This window comes from Botryllus schlosseri, unplaced genomic scaffold, assembly GCF_051294905.1.
Source record: "Botryllus schlosseri isolate E-star unplaced genomic scaffold, Bs_hap1 Bs17a, whole genome shotgun sequence".
Lineage (NCBI taxonomy): Eukaryota > Metazoa > Chordata > Ascidiacea > Stolidobranchia > Styelidae > Botryllus > Botryllus schlosseri.
Window position 1 is genome coordinate 2189022 of NW_027648626.1, and position 20363 is coordinate 2209384.

The 20363-nt window shown below is 39.1% G+C and overlaps 1 long non-coding RNA gene across 3 annotated transcripts; it reads left to right on the plus strand.

The window, feature by feature from the left end:
* Positions 1–864: 864 nt before the first annotated feature.
* Positions 865–20287, plus strand: LOC145459662 (uncharacterized). 3 transcript variants are annotated; one of them, XR_013921519.1, is made up of 8 exons: positions 865–1953; positions 2060–2465; positions 3132–3328; positions 17207–17296; positions 17370–18184; positions 18855–18957; positions 19027–19159; positions 19566–20287. It is a non-coding gene; the product is annotated as an uncharacterized LOC145459662 (long non-coding RNA). The 3 variants fall into 3 exon arrangements; XR_013921520.1 differs by having other exon boundaries at positions 865–1677; positions 1732–1953; positions 18855–19159; XR_013921518.1 differs by having other exon boundaries at positions 18855–19159.
* Positions 20288–20363: the final 76 nt, after the last annotated feature.

Here is a 20363-nt window from a genome sequence, read left to right on the forward strand (position 1 = left end):
GATACCAATACCGGCTTTGCGCAATGCGCATAATCTGTAAGCGATAAATGACGAGTCAGCTCTCATTCGAATTAGGAAGCGAAATTACCACTAACACAGTTCAGTGACAAACTTGAAACTTGGTACAGCGTTCGATACTAACATTAAGATATACCGTGCCAAATTTCATAACCGATCTCAGTATTGAACATCGTCAAAATCAATGGATACCAATACCGGCTTTTGAGTAAAATCTGTTCACGATACATGACGGATCAGCACACACTCAACTTCGGAAACGGAATTACTACCCTAAACTTTAAGTAGAAACACTGAAACTTAGGACAGTGTTAAATACCACCATCACGACATGACATACCAAGTTTCAAGAGTTTTCATGGCGTGAAACACCATCAAAATCGACCTACACCAGCAAAGGTCGACTAAACGCGTATTACGGTAATCGAGTTCAGATATAGATACGATTGTTACATCACACCTTAGGGGCGACCAGGCATATTTACCCCGCTTGCTCGGCCATTTTACGATTAGGAGAGAGTAAATCACCGTTTCTTTATTGTGCGCGGCTTTGAGAGAATAGACAGCACTGTCAATTTGAGATCCCAGAATCGCGAAATTATCCGCTTGAGGCATCACAAAGGAGAGCTTTCAGCGCATGGCAGCGAAAAAAGCTAGGCGCTATAGAGAAAATTTCTCTTTTTTTCCGCTTTGCGTAAGTTCTGTGTTGCCCGTCTCGCTCTTTTGCGATTCAACGTGCCGGGGACAAGACAGGAATTGATTGTGCTGCAGATTTGAAAACTTTCTTGGTGAGTAACGGTGTTGCATGCATCGCGCCATATCAAGATATTAGAAGGTAGATAAATAGCTTTAGCATTAATGTACCCTGTTATATAGATATCTGATATAAAGTACGATCCTAATCTGTATATAGCTCACGCATAGCAGTAATATGCCAGGCTGTTATAACAGCTATAGCTATAGCTCTCCGCTTTAAACTTGAAACATTGCTTAACTAGCGATTAGGGCTGGGCACAATGATTATAGTACGCGGATTTTGAATGAGTATCAATTTACCTGATTTGAGTGTAGTGGAAGAAGACGATATTTTGAAGTATGAGACGCTCTTCGCCATGAGTATCAATTTTTCAACGGGAATTGAAGTTGTGATACTTATTTCTACTGTGTTAGCATTGATTGGCCGTATTGCAGCGTACCAAACATAGTAAAAAGCTTTGAATCTTGTCAATTTACATTCTGTTATGTTGTCATAATGAATGAGTGGTCCTAGAATACTCAACTTGAAGCATGAGTCGTGATCCATCGATGCACTATGGCACTCGATTTTGCCCAGCCCTACTAGCGATGGTAATCTACACAATTTAGTGAGCAGTTGTGATCGATGCATCTTGTAGGGGGTTCAATGGTGGTACGAATTGTGATCTAGAATGTTTTTCTTTTCATTTTGTCTAGAAATAATTATATTAGAGTGTCGTAAATGTCAGATGAAAAATCATGTTGGCTGTGCCTGTTCGTTGGGAGTTCAGATCGGATTACAAAAAATTTCTCGAAACGTCACAAGGACCATCCGAGTCTGATTTATACGTGCAAGCTTGTAATTAAGACTTTTGGCAAATATTCATCATTGGTGTGACGCGCCATCTGTTGAATCTGCAAGAAGTAAGAAGCTAATCAACTGAAATGTGTTCATGCAACTAAGTCTTGTTGTTTCAGTTATGGAAAAAGTTGTCAACAAATCAAGATCAAAACAATATGTCCGATGAATCAGCCTCGATTGCTGAATCGGATACCACCTTGCCGGGAGAAGCGTCGGTTGATGAGGATTTAGATACCACCATGCTGGTAGAGCCGTCAGTCAATGACGATTTAGATAACACAGTGCCCGTAGAGCCGTCAGTCCGTTGTGATTTAGCTTCTTCAGAAGCAGCTATGCCAGTAAGTATTTGATCAAATTTTGCAATGCATTTAGCTGTCTGGATGATATGGTAAATATCCACATTATTCTAGTAAGACACCAACTCATATTTTCATCAATTAACAGCCACCATGCAGTATGGGGCACCTCGATCCTCCGATGCCCTTGCCGGAATTCAGTGTGAAAGTTGAACTAGCGTGAAGCAACGTACAGCTTATGAAGTCATCAACCTTGTAGTGGAGCAGTGTGCAAATCACATCCTGAACAATGGTGACATGACCAATAAGTCATCGTATCGAAAGTTTTATGAAGGCACTTGTGGAAAAGTATCTGTGCTTAGGATCTACCTTACGGAACCCCCCCCCCCTGGATAAAGTAAACTGGTCTCATTGGTCTAAATTCATTTGCACTGATCATCTCATTTTTTTCTAGAAAAATATCAACACGAAACTGTCTCAGAAATTGAGAGCGCTCAGACTTCTCAGACAACGTCCTTCTTCCTTCAAAAACGCTTCCGTGTCAGCAGTGTCCGGTAAATTACTAAATAATATGTGATGTGGGTATAGAAGTACATAGTTTGTACTGTGAGTATATAGAAGTAGTCCGGTGATGTGCGCCGGTTTAATTACAACATAGTTTGTACTGTGAGTATATAGAAGTAGTCCGGTGATGTGCGCCGGTTTAATTACAACGTAGTTTGTACTGTAAGTATATAGAAGTAGTACGGTGATGTGCGCCGGTTTAATTTCAATGTAGTTTGTACTGTGAGTATATAGATAAGTAGTCCGGTGATTTGCGCCGGTTTAATTTCAATGTAGTTTGTACTGTGAGTATATAGAAGTAGTCCAGTGATTTGCGCCGGTTAATTACAACGCAGTTTGTACTGTGAGTATATAGACGTAGTCCGGTGATGTGCGCCGGTCTAATTTCAATGTAGTTTGTACTGTGAGTATATAGAAGTATTACGGTGATGTGCGCCGGTTAATTACAGGGTAGTTTGTACTGTGAGTATATCGAAGTCGTCCGGTGATTTGCGCCGGTTTAATTACAGCGTAGTTTGTACTGTGGGTATAGAAGCAGACCGGCATTGTTCATGGGCATTAGAGCGTTGTGGGTAGGAAATTAGACCAGACCCTGTTTGCGGTAGCACCAAGCCATCTTGAGTATTGTGTCACTATACTAATATTAACACATTCAGGGGGATTCAAGTTGACTGTTGGAGAAGCGGCGACTCGTCAGCTGCAAAAGGAATTTGACAACGAGGACTGCAACTGGCAGAAAATCGTGACTCTTTTCAAACAATTGTACGGACACCGGCGTGCTCAGCTAACGAAGAAAGGGATCCCTCTCAATGAAATTCTGCAAACGTTCTCTACCTTAGATGACATCAGACTGGTGAGCGCATGTATGATTTATCATTAGGCTTCTGCGATATCGAGTGCGGGTTAGTGTATTGACTCTGAATTTAGTATTAGGGTCGAGGATAGTATTCCTGTATCACTCATTCTGATGTCACAACATGAATGATTTGGGGTAGGAATTATGTGCCTTTTATACCGCCACAAAGAATATATAGTGCCAGTTCCTAATATAATACTCGAAAAACTCGTATTTTTACAGGTCAGTAGTTATATAGATCGGTCGCACGCGGCTATGGGGTTCTTATGGGCCCGCTGGTGACTCGCCGCGAAACTCGTGTTGGTGATTCGCCCTTTTCGACCCCCCTATCGCTGGTGAGTCGCCATGTGTTCTTATGGGTGCGGTCGTGATTCGCCCTTTCAGGTATAGGCTGCGTCGGTGACTCGCCGCGAAAACTCGTGTTGGTGACTCGCCTTTTTTGCTATAGGCGGTGGCGGTGATTCGCCTGTCGTGTATTCTTACGGGTTCTGTGGTGATTTACCATGCGTTCTTACGGGCGTGGCGGTGATTCGCACTTTCAGGCATCTCTCGCGCGGTGTTGAATATGTACGAGTCACCAACAATAACCGCGCAAACGGAAACGTGGTTTGTTGTGAGGATTAAGCAGTGCGACCTATATTTCGAATGACCTGCGCGCTGAATTATTTCCGTGCAGTCGCTACTATCGATTATTACACTAGACCGGTCAGTGTGAAATAGTTTGATCGTAAATTATGATATATGATGTCGTAGTTTAGTCGTGTCAAATGACCGCTTTCCTCGCTATTGATTGCCACCTGAATAATACTTTCGGCTTATTCGCTGTTTCGCGCCTACAGAATAGTCTGCTGTTCACAGTCACAACCTCATCGCGATAGCGCAATTTTCACACCTCGATCAGTAGAACAACACTGCACTAACCCAGTTGTCGAATCACATAGGTCATACATATTACGTGAAATATTGTATTGTGGTATACAAATATGCAAACTATTCTTTCAATTCAACAAGTCTAGTTAACGAATCGATTTTCAAGCTACCGACACAGTTTTTAACACGAGTGAGTTGATATTTCTTCCCGGGTACGAGCGAGGCTTTGTTCCATTGATCCAAAACCACCTCGCCAGTATCATCCTTCAATGTAAAACTGTATAATTTCAACTCCTTTCCGGCGCCAGAATTGACCATCTTCTCCTCTCGAGAAACACAAGTGGCGGCGATCGAGACGTATTCATCTTTATTTCCGTATACCGATTCACAGGTCAATAATGGGTATTCTTCAGTCGTATGTCTCGATTTTCCATGTAGAGTTACTGACGAAGCCCGACCAAGTAATACAGCAGGTTTTCCAGTAAATTTATCAATTTGAACCCAACCGGATTTGACCATGAGTTTTTTTTCGTTTGGTGAATGCTTTCTCAATGTTCCCGAACAAATCACGATTGAAACACGTGAAAGATATCTCTTCGTTATTGCCGTCGATGAATATACCTTTGAGATATTGGCTAACGCCACCTCTTTTGGGTGATGAGACGAATTTGACACCGACGTGAAAATTTGAAGTTGCTCCGACTTGCATAGTGTTGACGCTGTTCGATGTCATATCGTTTGATAAAGCGGGAGTCATCAGTGTAACTCACTACACAAATCAAGTTGAATCGTATTTGAATGTATTGATTCGACCCAACTCAAATCCTATTAACGCGATCTGTTGAATCGAACGTAACCTGAATATTACTGACGCCAAAATTCACCCTCATCGGATCATTCACACATTCCACGCCGCTGTTTTAACACTTATAGAATCAATACCAACTATCTCTGACCCGATATTATTCAATCATTTTGGTAATTTGCCAACTTTAAATCCATTCGCGGGATGTACTAAAGGTAAATCCAAATAATCCAGAATGAAATATTTGGACTTTGACATTGTGTGAATTGAAATAGGATTGACAAACATGACTACCAACTTTGATCCAGCCACATTTCAAACTCAAAAGAATTATTCACAACATTAACAATTGTTAAAAATCTAGTTTCACTTACTTGATTATATCATTACAACTCACAAATTTGAATTAATTCATCCTGGTTGTATTCGTATGCTCTATCTTTTTATTCAATTGTAAAGGTTGTTACTATTCTGAAGACAAAGTATTTACTAATCGGCGCATATACGATTTGACTTGGACATATTATATTTTGAGTATACGAGATTTGAATATCTGAACAATAACTGAGAATTAATTTATCACAAATAAATCCGTATATTACAGCGTAAAAGATATTGGGGTGTCAGCAACTCTGTACGGTCGTAGTTACAACCGCATTAACTAATCTACCCAGGCAACTCGTCATGATCATTCCTGAAATCAACACAAACACGACCACTGACTTGAGTTAACCGCGAAACACCATCAAGTTTTAAATCCGCTTGCAGCTGACGGATTATTCGAATGCATCGATGGGGAATATTATTGAACTCGTCGGTATTGTTACTTCAACAAATTACACCGACTGCGAAAGTTAATATCGAATGGTAAGACTTGATCACATATTTGTTGATCACAGACATGACGAAAAAAAACATTACCGAGATTTTATAAACTAGTCATATTACTCTACACATCTATCAATATCAAAATGCGAGTCATCCAATTTTTCTACTAAAGTAACATTGCACTTTCGGATTCGAATTCGGTATAGTCATACAAATTGTATTAAATCCAACATCAAAACAAAAGGATTTTTTTTAGTTTATTGAAATCAAATCATTCGTCTTCGACTTGTGCTTTTCTAGATTACCCGCGACAATTCGTTTCGAGTGAGTTGTAACCAAAGTCAAGATATCTTTGTGTCCACAGATATGGAAGATGAATATAGCTAACACAATCACGAATCGACGTTTCAGAGTATTTCACGGGTGTAATAAACTTGTTAGTGTCACCTATCTAAAAGTACGCACGCGTTCGATTTCCATACCGACTGTTGCGATGTTTAGGATTCACTTACAATAACCACGGGTGAGGATTTAACATCAATGTCGTTACTGTCGGAATTTGCGACAGAGAATTGAAACATATGCACTTTACAGAGTGTGAAAATATCACTTTGAGTATCGAGTACCGTTCGAAGCTAGCGATCAATTCTTAATCATTTCAGTAACTCCCCATTGTGCGTGCTAAATGTAAAATATCGCGAGGTTATACACTCTAAGACTTTGATTATTGTAAAAGTAAATTGTGATATGTTTGTTAGATGCATCCAATTCAACTAGAAGTGTCTAGTATCCAACAGTCGTAATATCAAAAAAGTACTTGCTACGCTGTAATCCACTTAACGTGTTTTGTATTGTTGTTCATTTGTAGTATTGATTGTTTTTGAACCCTCAAATAATAATTCCCGACATGAAACTAAGCCGCCGAATATCGTTACCATCACAAAGAAACAATTTGCACGATGTTTACTAAATGTATCCTATAGTTAGGTGTACTGGAATTATTTGTAAAACACACACACACACACACACACACACACACACACACACACGATCAGAGAAATTGGAAATTTTTCCGTTGTCATTCGCTAAAGTAAATGTCATCACAATACTCTGTCACTAAAAGACGTTACTTGGACGTGCTTGAATTCTAGACATAGTTCTGATTTACCCAACACAAGACCCAAGGACAACCCTAGTTTCAGCCGAACACAGATATCCAAAATATCACACACTTCGCTATTCCTAAAGCACAAACACACGATACAAAATAATACTTGTTGTGTTGTTGCGGCATCATCACTCAACAATATCACCCTCAATACAAATGATGTTTATGTGTAACATGCTATTGATTTGAACCACACCCACCTGACGGAAGAGGATTTACTCAATCTTTACAAAATGGATATTGACCAACATCACATCACCGGATTGTATCTGTTTCGCTGGATACGAGTTATGTTAGTTTAACAGTAAACAAATTTCACCCTCTTGGATTATGAACTCAATGCGTTAGCAGTCATTCAATATTTTGTTTGTGTCAACTAGTTACTTGGTATGTTACTCCACAACTCTTACAAAAGTACGAAGGATATTAACATCGCACTAAGTAATTAACTTTACTCGATATTCTCGCATTACGAAACTAAAGAATGGTTGGTTAGACTCTACAAACTGTTTCGATATCACAAGACCTTTATTGTCTGAATGGGTGTTCATGTGTCTTAAGAACCAAATAGTTCAACACAGCACTAGTACCAACAGAAACATCAGAGTTGTTTACACAAAAGTTTGTATGCGTGCAGTATGCGAATACCATGTGTAAGTCCAGCACAATTGTGGTATCCATCCGGGTTTAGTTAACACAATTTACGACACCGAGGTCACCTCATCTTTCGTAAGACAACAAACCAACCAAGGTTTCAGGATATGTCCGTGTCATAGCAATAAATCAGCTACTCCAACAACAGAGTACATATGTTTTCTAGTTACGGCGCTTACATCTTACACACAAATCAATCTACTTTGCTAACAAAAAGTGCTGGGTCATCAAGTGATTACCCTAACAACAAAACAGCTAAACGTACTATCATACAAAATGGCCGTTATAGTCACCAACGGTACATGGTACAAGTAACAAGTCTCGAGAATTCAGTTATTGAAAAAACATGAAAGTGTTTCTCCTGCGCCAAGTCGTTATGTTGACGAAAGCGTATATTGTAATATCATGATCGATTTGCATTCGTTGGTCACAAAATGTCACTACTCTAAATAATTATTTTTCACTCAAACACAAACGCATACTTGTCGCCAATCGTTTTCATCAAGCACGAGTTCAAGAAACCTGCTACGACATGAATTGTTATTTTTTTATGTTGTGTAAATAGGTAATAATTAATTTTAGTAACACTATATCAACATCATCTAGTTGCGCGAATAGATTTACACGTAGTCTTGTGGTTTTAATCGAAGTATACAGCACGGTCTAATGTAGAGTCATCTCTACTGTACAGCAACTCGGTAATCGAAATGCATTAAAATTTAAACAACGATCTTGTTTCGTCGCACCAAAAATATGTTTACTATCGCGATACTCTGCACAGGTCGTGTAAATCCTTTTCACACTCGTAATAGTATACCAACAGCTACCGGCGACAACGTTTAACAATACCAACGACACTAAAAAACGATACCTACCCAAGTAAAATTACCATTTTCACCTGGAGGTCGGTCGTTACCCGAGTAGAAATACCATTGTCCTTTGGAGATTTATCGTTTACCCAGTGTAACAATCCCCTTTTCACTTGGAAATATATTTTTGACCTGGATAACATACCTTTTTCACTTGGAAATATATTTTTTCTCTGGGTAACAAACCCCTTTTCCTTTGGAAATCTATTTTTTCTCTGGGTAACAAACCTTTTTCACTTGGAAATATATTTTTTCTCTGGTTAACAAACCTTTTTCACTTGGAAATATATTTTTTCTCTGGGTAACAAACCCCTTTTCCTTTGGAAATCTATTTTTTCTCTGGGTAACAAACCTTTTTCACTTGGAAATATATTTTTTCTCTGGTTAACAAACCTTTTTCACTTGGAAATATATTTTTCTCTGGTTAACAAACCTTTTTCACTTGGAAATATATTTTTTCTCTGGGTAACAAACCTTTTTCACTTGGAAATATATTTTTTCCCTGGGTAACAAACCTTTTTCCCTGAGCAACAAACCATTTTTACTTGGTGGTCCGTCGTTTACCCGAGTAAAAATATCATTTTCCTTTAGATATCCAGCGTTTACCCAGTGTAACAATACATTTTCACTTGGAAATCTGTCATTTACCTGAGTACCAATACCGTTTCACTTGGAAATCTATCATTTTCCTGGGTAACAATACCATTTTCGTTTTGAAAACTAACCACCACACCGGGTCAATTTGATATTTTTGGATATTGTTACAACCGACAGTGACAACATATACACCAACAGCGACTCCGATACATTTGTGTAATCGAATTTTCACTTGTTCTGGTGCATCCCATCAAAATCGACGGTTAGCCACACACACACACACACACACACAATAACAACGCGCTATTTCGACATGACTGCAATGTCCGGGTTCGTGCTTTAGATTTTCCAGAATCAATCCGTCTAAAGTTGTAATCCCCCCCGACTTTGTTAACTGGTTAATACACGGATAACAATCTTCGGAAAATGTAGGAACGCATGCTACCCATCGTGCGCACGATTCCAGGTTACTTGTGATTAATTTCCTTGCTCACCCTATACAGATTATACGTACAGGGATATGTAGCGGTAATCGGTTTGGTCAATACATATCGCCCCATTCAGTATGGAATTACAAACCCAATACAGGTCAGTTCATAACCGGATCCGGATATTCAATGCAAAGCGATAAAGCAGAACCAATGACCAAATGTAATTAAACATATAGATTCACAACCCTTGATTTTTTTTTCGTGAAAAATGACAATACATATCGAATATACTTTACGATGGTTCAACCCTACCAAGTATTCACGTAAATGTGGTTTATGACATTACATACAATGTGTCGGTGTACAAATGTTGGGTGTTTATGCACACATCGGTATGACCCATAGACAACATCATCATACCCTCCAGGACTTCGTTATTACATAGTGAGGTCAATAAAATCAATCGGAGGCATAGACGACAGAAGGCTTGGAGATCCAATGTAAAATTCAGACAAACAAACGGATATATTTGTCCATCTTGGTTATTTACTCAACTACCATTGGTGCTCTCGATACAGCGAACGGTACAGTATGCAACGCATATCATTAGAGTGATATATCCACAGGTAAATATGGGGCCTGGCCACAATAATTGTATCGAGATTTAACCCAGATTACTATCCGTTCACTGATTCACTCGATGGTTTTAGCAACTTGTAACAACACAAGATAGATACGACTGGAATTACTAATATTCATAATGTTTATGATAAGTGTCGTTACCGATCGTTCACTAAGTCGATATGAATATTCGAAAAATCGGATATCACTACTCTCAACACCAGTGATTCGGTTTAAGTTTAAAATCGATTTGATAATGTAATCCAAGGTGTGTTTCTGTGGGATCTGCTAACCTTTACGAGAGAGTGCTGTCTCTTTGACACATGAAACAATTATTATCAATCACACCTTGCGTGCATCGATTTGTCGGCGTCGTACAATTATTGTGGCCAGGCCCCATATTTACCTGTGGATATATCACTCTAATGATATGCGTTGCATACTGTACCGTTCGCTGTATCGAGAGCACCAATGGTAGTTGAGTAAATAACCAAGATGGACAAATATATCCGTTTGTTTGTCTGAATTTTACATTGGATCTCCAAGCCTTCTGTCGTCTATGCCTCCGATTGATTTTATTGACCTCACTATGTAATAACGAAGTCCTGGAGGGTATGATGATGTTGTCTATGGGTCATACCGATGTGTGCATAAACACCCAACATTTGTACACCGACACATTGTATGTAATGTCATAAACCACATTTACGTGAATACTTGGTAGGGTTGAACCATCGTAAAGTATATTCGATATGTATTGTCATTTTTCACGAAAAAAAAATCAAGGGTTGTGAATCTATATGTTTAATTACATTTGGTCATTGGTTCTGCTTTATCGCTTTGCATTGAATATCCGGATCCGGTTATGAACTGACCTGTATTGGGTTTGTAATTCCATACTGAATGGGGCGATATGTATTGACCAAACCGATTACCGCTACATATCCCTGTACGTATAATCTGTATAGGGTGAGCAAGGAAATTAATCACAAGTAACCTGGAATCGTGCGCACGATGGGTAGCATGCGTTCCTACATTTTCCGAAGATTGTTATCCGTGTATTAACCAGTTAACAAAGTCGGGGGGGATTACAACTTTAGACGGATTGATTCTGGAAAATCTAAAGCACGAACCCGGACATTGCAGTCATGTCGAAATAGCGCGTTGTTATTGTGTGTGTGTGTGTGTGTGTGTGGCTAACCGTCGATTTTGATGGGATGCACCAGAACAAGTGAAAATTCGATTACACAAATGTATCGGAGTCGCTGTTGGTGTATATGTTGTCACTGTCGGTTGTAACAATATCCAAAAATATCAAATTGACCCGGTGTGGTGGTTAGTTTTCAAAACGAAAATGGTATTGTTACCCAGGAAAATGATAGATTTCCAAGTGAAACGGTATTGGTACTCAGGTAAATGACAGATTTCCAAGTGAAAATGTATTGTTACACTGGGTAAACGCTGGATATCTAAAGGAAAATGATATTTTTACTCGGGTAAACGACGGACCACCAAGTAAAAATGGTTTGTTGCTCAGGGAAAAAGGTTTGTTACCCAGGGAAAAAATATATTTCCAAGTGAAAAAGGTTTGTTACCCAGAGAAAAAATATATTTCCAAGTGAAAAAGGTTTGTTAACCAGAGAAAAATATATTTCCAAGTGAAAAAGGTTTGTTAACCAGAGAAAAAATATATTTCCAAGTGAAAAAGGTTTGTTACCCAGAGAAAAAATAGATTTCCAAAGGAAAAGGGGTTTGTTACCCAGAGAAAAAATATATTTCCAAGTGAAAAAGGTTTGTTAACCAGAGAAAAAATATATTTCCAAGTGAAAAAGGTTTGTTACCCAGAGAAAAAATAGATTTCCAAAGGAAAAGGGGTTTGTTACCCAGAGAAAAAATATATTTCCAAGTGAAAAAGGTATGTTATCCAGGTCAAAAATATATTTCCAAGTGAAAAGGGGATTGTTACACTGGGTAAACGATAAATCTCCAAAGGACAATGGTATTTCTACTCGGGTAACGACCGACCTCCAGGTGAAAATGGTAATTTTACTTGGGTAGGTATCGTTTTTTAGTGTCGTTGGTATTGTTAAACGTTGTCGCCGGTAGCTGTTGGTATACTATTACGAGTGTGAAAAGGATTTACACGACCTGTGCAGAGTATCGCGATAGTAAACATATTTTTGGTGCGACGAAACAAGATCGTTGTTTAAATTTTAATGCATTTCGATTACCGAGTTGCTGTACAGTAGAGATGACTCTACATTAGACCGTGCTGTATACTTCGATTAAAACCACAAGACTACGTGTAAATCTATTCGCGCAACTAGATGATGTTGATATAGTGTTACTAAAATTAATTATTACCTATTTACACAACATAAAAAAATAACAATTCATGTCGTAGCAGGTTTCTTGAACTCGTGCTTGATGAAAACGATTGGCGACAAGTATGCGTTTGTGTTTGAGTGAAAAATAATTATTTAGAGTAGTGACATTTTGTGACCAACGAATGCAAATCGATCATGATATTACAATATACGCTTTCGTCAACATAACGACTTGGCGCAGGAGAAACACTTTCATGTTTTTTCAATAACTGAATTCTCGAGACTTGTTACTTGTACCATGTACCGTTGGTGACTATAACGGCCATTTTGTATGATAGTACGTTTAGCTGTTTTGTTGTTAGGGTAATCACTTGATGACCCAGCACTTTTTGTTAGCAAAGTAGATTGATTTGTGTGTAAGATGTAAGCGCCGTAACTAGAAAACATATGTACTCTGTTGTTGGAGTAGCTGATTTATTGCTATGACACGGACATATCCTGAAACCTTGGTTGGTTTGTTGTCTTACGAAAGATGAGGTGACCTCGGTGTCGTAAATTGTGTTAACTAAACCCGGATGGATACCACAATTGTGCTGGACTTACACATGGTATTCGCATACTGCACGCATACAAACTTTTGTGTAAACAACTCTGATGTTTCTGTTGGTACTAGTGCTGTGTTGAACTATTTGGTTCTTAAGACACATGAACACCCATTCAGACAATAAAGGTCTTGTGATATCGAAACAGTTTGTAGAGTCTAACCAACCATTCTTTAGTTTCGTAATGCGAGAATATCGAGTAAAGTTAATTACTTAGTGCGATGTTAATATCCTTCGTACTTTTGTAAGAGTTGTGGAGTAACATACCAAGTAACTAGTTGACACAAACAAAATATTGAATGACTGCTAACGCATTGAGTTCATAATCCAAGAGGGTGAAATTTGTTTACTGTTAAACTAACATAACTCGTATCCAGCGAAACAGATACAATCCGGTGATGTGATGTTGGTCAATATCCATTTTGTAAAGATTGAGTAAATCCTCTTCCGTCAGGTGGGTGTGGTTCAAATCAATAGCATGTTACACATAAACATCATTTGTATTGAGGGTGATATTGTTGAGTGATGATGCCGCAACAACACAACAAGTATTATTTTGTATCGTGTGTTTGTGCTTTAGGAATAGCGAAGTGTGTGATATTTTGGATATCTGTGTTCGGCTGAAACTAGGGTTGTCCTTGGGTCTTGTGTTGGGTAAATCAGAACTATGTCTAGAATTCAAGCACGTCCAAGTAACGTCTTTTAGTGACAGAGTATTGTGATGACATTTACTTTAGCGAATGACAACGGAAAAATTTCCAATTTCTCTGATCGTGTGTGTGTGTGTGTGTGTGTGTGTGTGTGTGTGTGTGTTTTACAAATAATTCCAGTACACCTAACTATAGGATACATTTAGTAAACATCGTGCAAATTGTTTCTTTGTGATGGTAACGATATTCGGCGGCTTAGTTTCATGTCGGGAATTATTATTTGAGGGTTCAAAAACAATCAATACTACAAATGAACAACAATACAAAACACGTTAAGTGGATTACAGCGTAGCAAGTACTTTTTTGATATTACGACTGTTGGATACTAGACACTTCTAGTTGAATTGGATGCATCTAACAAACATATCACAATTTACTTTTACAATAATCAAAGTCTTAGAGTGTATAACCTCGCGATATTTTACATTTAGCACGCACAATGGGGAGTTACTGAAATGATTAAGAATTGATCGCTAGCTTCGAACGGTACTCGATACTCAAAGTGATATTTTCACACTCTGTAAAGTGCATATGTTTCAATTCTCTGTCGCAAATTCCGACAGTAACGACATTGATGTTAAATCCTCACCCGTGGTTATTGTAAGTGAATCCTAAACATCGCAACAGTCGGTATGGAAATCGAACGCGTGCGTACTTTTAGATAGGTGACACTAACAAGTTTATTACACCCGTGAAATACTCTGAAACGTCGATTCGTGATTGTGTTAGCTATATTCATCTTCCATATCTGTGGACACAAAGATATCTTGACTTTGGTTACAACTCACTCGAAACGAATTGTCGCGGGTAATCTAGAAAAGCACAAGTCGAAGACGAATGATTTGATTTCAATAAACTAAAAAAAATCCTTTTGTTTTGATGTTGGATTTAATACAATTTGTATGACTATACCGAATTCGAATCCGAAAGTGCAATGTTACTTTAGTAGAAAAATTGGATGACTCGCATTTTGATATTGATAGATGTGTAGAGTAATATGACTAGTTTATAAAATCTCGGTAATGTTTTTTTTCGTCATGTCTGTGATCAACAAATATGTGATCAAGTCTTACCATTCGATATTAACTTTCGCAGTCGGTGTAATTTGTTGAAGTAACAATACCGACGAGTTCAATAATATTCCCCATCGATGCATTCGAATAATCCGTCAGCTGCAAGCGGATTTAAAACTTGATGGTGTTTCGCGGTTAACTCAAGTCAGTGGTCGTGTTTGTGTTGATTTCAGGAATGATCATGACGAGTTGCCTGGGTAGATTAGTTAATGCGGTTGTAACTACGACCGTACAGAGTTGCTGACACCCCAATATCTTTTACGCTGTAATATACGGATTTATTTGTGATAAATTAATTCTCAGTTATTGTTCAGATATTCAAATCTCGTATACTCAAAATATAATATGTCCAAGTCAAATCGTATATGCGCCGATTAGTAAATACTTTGTCTTCAGAATAGTAACAACCTTTACAATTGAATAAAAAGATAGAGCATACGAATACAACCAGGATGAATTAATTCAAATTTGTGAGTTGTAATGATATAATCAAGTAAGTGAAACTAGATTTTTAACAATTGTTAATGTTGTGAATAATTCTTTTGAGTTTGAAATGTGGCTGGATCAAAGTTGGTAGTCATGTTTGTCAATCCTATTTCAATTCACACAATGTCAAAGTCCAAATATTTCATTCTGGATTATTTGGATTTACCTTTAGTACATCCCGCGAATGGATTTAAAGTTGGCAAATTACCAAAATGATTGAATAATATCGGGTCAGAGATAGTTGGTATTGATTCTATAAGTGTTAAAACAGCGGCGTGGAATGTGTGAATGATCCGATGAGGGTGAATTTTGGCGTCAGTAATATTCAGGTTACGTTCGATTCAACAGATCGCGTTAATAGGATTTGAGTTGGGTCGAATCAATACATTCAAATACGATTCAACTTGATTTGTGTAGTGAGTTACACTGATGACTCCCGCTTTATCAAACGATATGACATCGAACAGCGTCAACACTATGCAAGTCGGAGCAACTTCAAATTTTCACGTCGGTGTCAAATTCGTCTCATCACCCAAAAGAGGTGGCGTTAGCCAATATCTCAAAGGTATATTCATCGACGGCAATAACGAAGAGATATCTTTCACGTGTTTCAATCGTGATTTGTTCGGGAACATTGAGAAAGCATTCACCAAACGAAAAAAAACTCATGGTCAAATCCGGTTGGGTTCAAATTGATAAATTTACTGGAAAACCTGCTGTATTACTTGGTCGGGCTTCGTCAGTAACTCTACATGGAAAATCGAGACATACGACTGAAGAATACCCATTATTGACCTGTGAATCGGTATACGGAAATAAAGATGAATACGTCTCGATCGCCGCCACTTGTGTTTCTCGAGAGGAGAAGATGGTCAATTCTGGCGCCGGAAAGGAGTTGAAATTATACAGTTTTACATTGAAGGATGATACTGGCGAGGTGGTTTTGGATCAATGGAACAAAGCCTCGCTCGTACCCGGGAAGAAATATCAACTCACTCGTGTTAAAAACTGTGTCGGTAGCTTGAAAATCGATTCGTTAACTAGACTTGTTGAATTGAAAGAATAGTTTGCATATTTGTATACCACAATACAATATTTCACGTAATATGTATGACCTATGTGATTCGACAACTGGGTTAGTGCAGTGTTGTTCTACTGATCGAGGTGTGAAAATTGCGCTATCGCGATGAGGTTGTGACTGTGAACAGCAGACTATTCTGTAGGCGCGAAACAGCGAATAAGCCGAAAGTATTATTCAGGTGGCAATCAATAGCGAGGAAAGCGGTCATTTGACACGACTAAACTACGACATCATATATCATAATTTACGATCAAACTATTTCACACTGACCGGTCTAGTGTAATAATCGATAGTAGCGACTGCACGGAAATAATTCAGCGCGCAGGTCATTCGAAATATAGGTCGCACTGCTTAATCCTCACAACAAACCACGTTTCCGTTTGCGCGGTTATTGTTGGTGACTCGTACATATTCAACACCGCGCGAGAGATGCCTGAAAGTGCGAATCACCGCCACGCCCGTAAGAACGCATGGTAAATCACCACAGAACCCGTAAGAATACACGACAGGCGAATCACCGCCACCGCCTATAGCAAAAAAGGCGAGTCACCAACACGAGTTTTCGCGGCGAGTCACCGACGCAGCCTATACCTGAAAGGGCGAATCACGACCGCACCCATAAGAACACATGGCGACTCACCAGCGATAGGGGGGTCGAAAAGGGCGAATCACCAACACGAGTTTCGCGGCGAGTCACCAGCGGGCCCATAAGAACCCCATAGCCGCGTGCGACCGATCTATATAACTACTCAGGTCAGGGAAGATTTCTTGAAGTTGATCGCACTAACTACAATTGATGAGATGAAAACTAATAACACATAAATGATTTATACATTGGATAGGGTAAATTGGGACTTACAAAGCTATTATGATTTAGAACTGATTGATAATAACTTATTGATTTTTTGTTTTTCAGTTCAGTGTGAATGATCAACTGAAAAATCTGCTGAAAGTACAATGGCAACTCGCCGATGGCAGAGTAAAGTGGAAGAAGACCGACGCCAGCCTGAACTCTAAAAAAAAAGTCCACAGTATCTGCATTGTCAGTGGAACAGGTACGTGATTATAAGTTTATATAATGATGTCAATCACTGATACATGCAGCTGACTGTGCGGCAGTGGTGAGCGAGATAGTGTAATGGTTATGCGTCCGGCTTTTCGATCGGTAGGTCGTGGGTTTGATCCCCGGCCGGGTCATACCGAAGACTGGAAAATTGGTATCCGCAGCTATCCTGCTAGGCGCTCAGCAATCACGGATATCATGGAGGAGAAAACAAACGGGGGTGCAGACTAGATGAACTCGCGCTCGTATCGCAACTTCGTCGTCGAAGCATCTCCGATGGTGCAGGCGTAAAAGAATATCATATCTCTTTCTCTCTTAAACTGAGGGGCATGAAAGCATCTGAAGGGGGTGAAAAGCAGTGGTCAACAACAAAGTTTTCTCGCTTCTCGCCATTTACGTGCAATTCATATTGTTCTGTGTATACTCCGGATTTTATGCTTGAGAATTTTCTCATTAACAGTCATAACGTTCCATGCAATCGACTTACAGAACCCCCCCCCTGGGTAAAGTAAACTGGTCTCATTGGTCTAAATTCGTTTGCACTGATCATCTCATTTTTTTCTAGAAAAATATCAACACAAAACTGTCTCAGAAATTGAAAGCGCTCAGACTTCTCAGACAACATCCTTCTTCCTCCTTCAAAAACGCTTCCGTGTCAGCAGTGTCAGGTAAATTACTGCGAGTATATAAAAGGAGTCCGGTAATGTGGGCCAGTTTAATTACAACATGGTTTGTACTGTGCGTATATAGAAATGGTCTGTTGGTGTGCGCCAGTTTAATTACAACATAGTTTTTACTGTGCGTATATAGAAGTGGTCTGGTGGTGTGCGCCAGTTTAATTACAACATAGTTTGTACTGTGCGTATATAGAAGTGGTCTGGTGGTGTGCGCCAGTTTAATTACAACATAGTTTGTCCTGTGAATATATTGAAGTAGTCCGGTGGTGTGTGACAGTTTAATTACAACATAGTTTGTACTGTGAGTAAGAAGTCCGGTAATGTGCGCCAGTTTAATTACAACATAGTTTGTACTGTGCGTATATAGAAGTGGTCTGGTGGTGTGCGCCAGTTTAATTACAACATAATTTGTACTGTGCGTATATAGAAGTGGTCTGGTGGTGTGCGCCAGTTTAATTACAACATAGTTTGTACTGTGAGTATATAGAAATAGTCTGGTAATGTGCGCCATTTTAATTACAGCGTAGTTTGTACTGTGGGTATAGACCGGCATTGTTCATGGGCATTACAGCGTTGTGGGTAGGAAAATAGACCAGACCCTGTTTTCGGTAGCACCAAGCCATCTTGAGTATTGTGTCACTACTAATATTTACATATTCAGGTGGATTCAAGTTGACTGTTGGAGAAGCGACTCGTCAGCTGCAAAAGGAATTCGACAACGAGGACCGCAGATGGCAGAATATCGTGTCCCTTTTCAAGCAATTGTACGGATACCGGCGTGCTCCGCTAACAAAGAAAGGGATCCCTCTCAGTGAAATCCTCCAAACGTTTAGTGTGAATGATCAACTGAAAAATCTGCTGAAAGTAAAATCGCAATTCGCCGATGGCAGAGTCCAGTTGAAGAAGACCGACGCCAGTATGAACTCTAGAAAGAAGTCCACAGTATCTGCATTGTCAGTGGAACAGGTACTTGATTATAACTAAGTTTATATAATGATGTCAATCGCTGATACATGCAGCTGACTGTGCAGCAGTGGTTCTTGAACTGAGGGGCATGAAAGCATACGACGGGGGTGGAAAGCAGTGGTCGATAACAAAAAGTTTTCTCTCTTCTCTCGCCATTTACCTACAATTCCATAGAGTCCGAATATTATTCTTGAGAATTTTCTCAGTAACAGTCATAACGTTCCATGCAAGTCATAACGTTCCATGCAATAAACTTTTGTGACATTACGGTAAGTGGGCGTGAAATTTTTCACATTGTCCGGCGTGTCTAGATAACTTAGTGAATTACTGGTGTAGAGATGTCACCCCTGTTGTTGACAGTCATATGCATTGTTTGAATTTTTGAAAAAAAATACTTATATTTCAGGCTCAAGATGCTCGAATCCACTGCAAAAGATCACAGCCTCCACAGTTGGTGTCGCAAAGCACTAGAATGGCAAGATCCAGGGCTGGATTCTACCTGTCGGCCATAGAATTTTGTGTCAAGACTATGATACGGTCTTTGATATGCTGATTAATATCATGGCATGCTATTATGCTGGGACCTAAAGTATCCGAAAGATTTTCAGCTTCTGGCTTTCGTCCAACATGTCGTAATAGGCGACAAAAGTGCTCAATGTATGTCTACCAAATTGGCCGATTTCTTGCTCAGATTTGGACAATATGCTCCAGAATAAGACTTTCTAAGAATGGATTTCTCGCTACATTCGTTTTTTGAGTAGTACTTCACAAGTACTACAAGTTCGTTACATGGTACAAATGAGTTCAAGTAATTTTTCCAAGCTGGACTTGGCATGTGGTTTATTTCCATGCGGGTACTCGCTACATTTGTTTAGTGAGTTATACTTTCAATTAAGTAGCATAATAACAAATTCTGTAATAAGTTCAAGTAATTTTTCCAAGCTGGACTTAGCATGTGGTTTATTTCCATGCGGGTAGGGCTGCCATATTCTAATTGGAAAATTTCGGCTACGATTTATGCTGCATGTCCTATTTCTTGCCTTCAATTTATTTTGATGCAGTATGTTTATTTGCATACACGTTCATTATTCCGTTTATAATAAAATGCCCCATGCGGGATTCAAACAGTTTGATTGTCGAGTACGCCAGGTGACTTTAGTGTTATTGCGAGGACAGAACGGAGGTCGACATGTACGCCAGATTA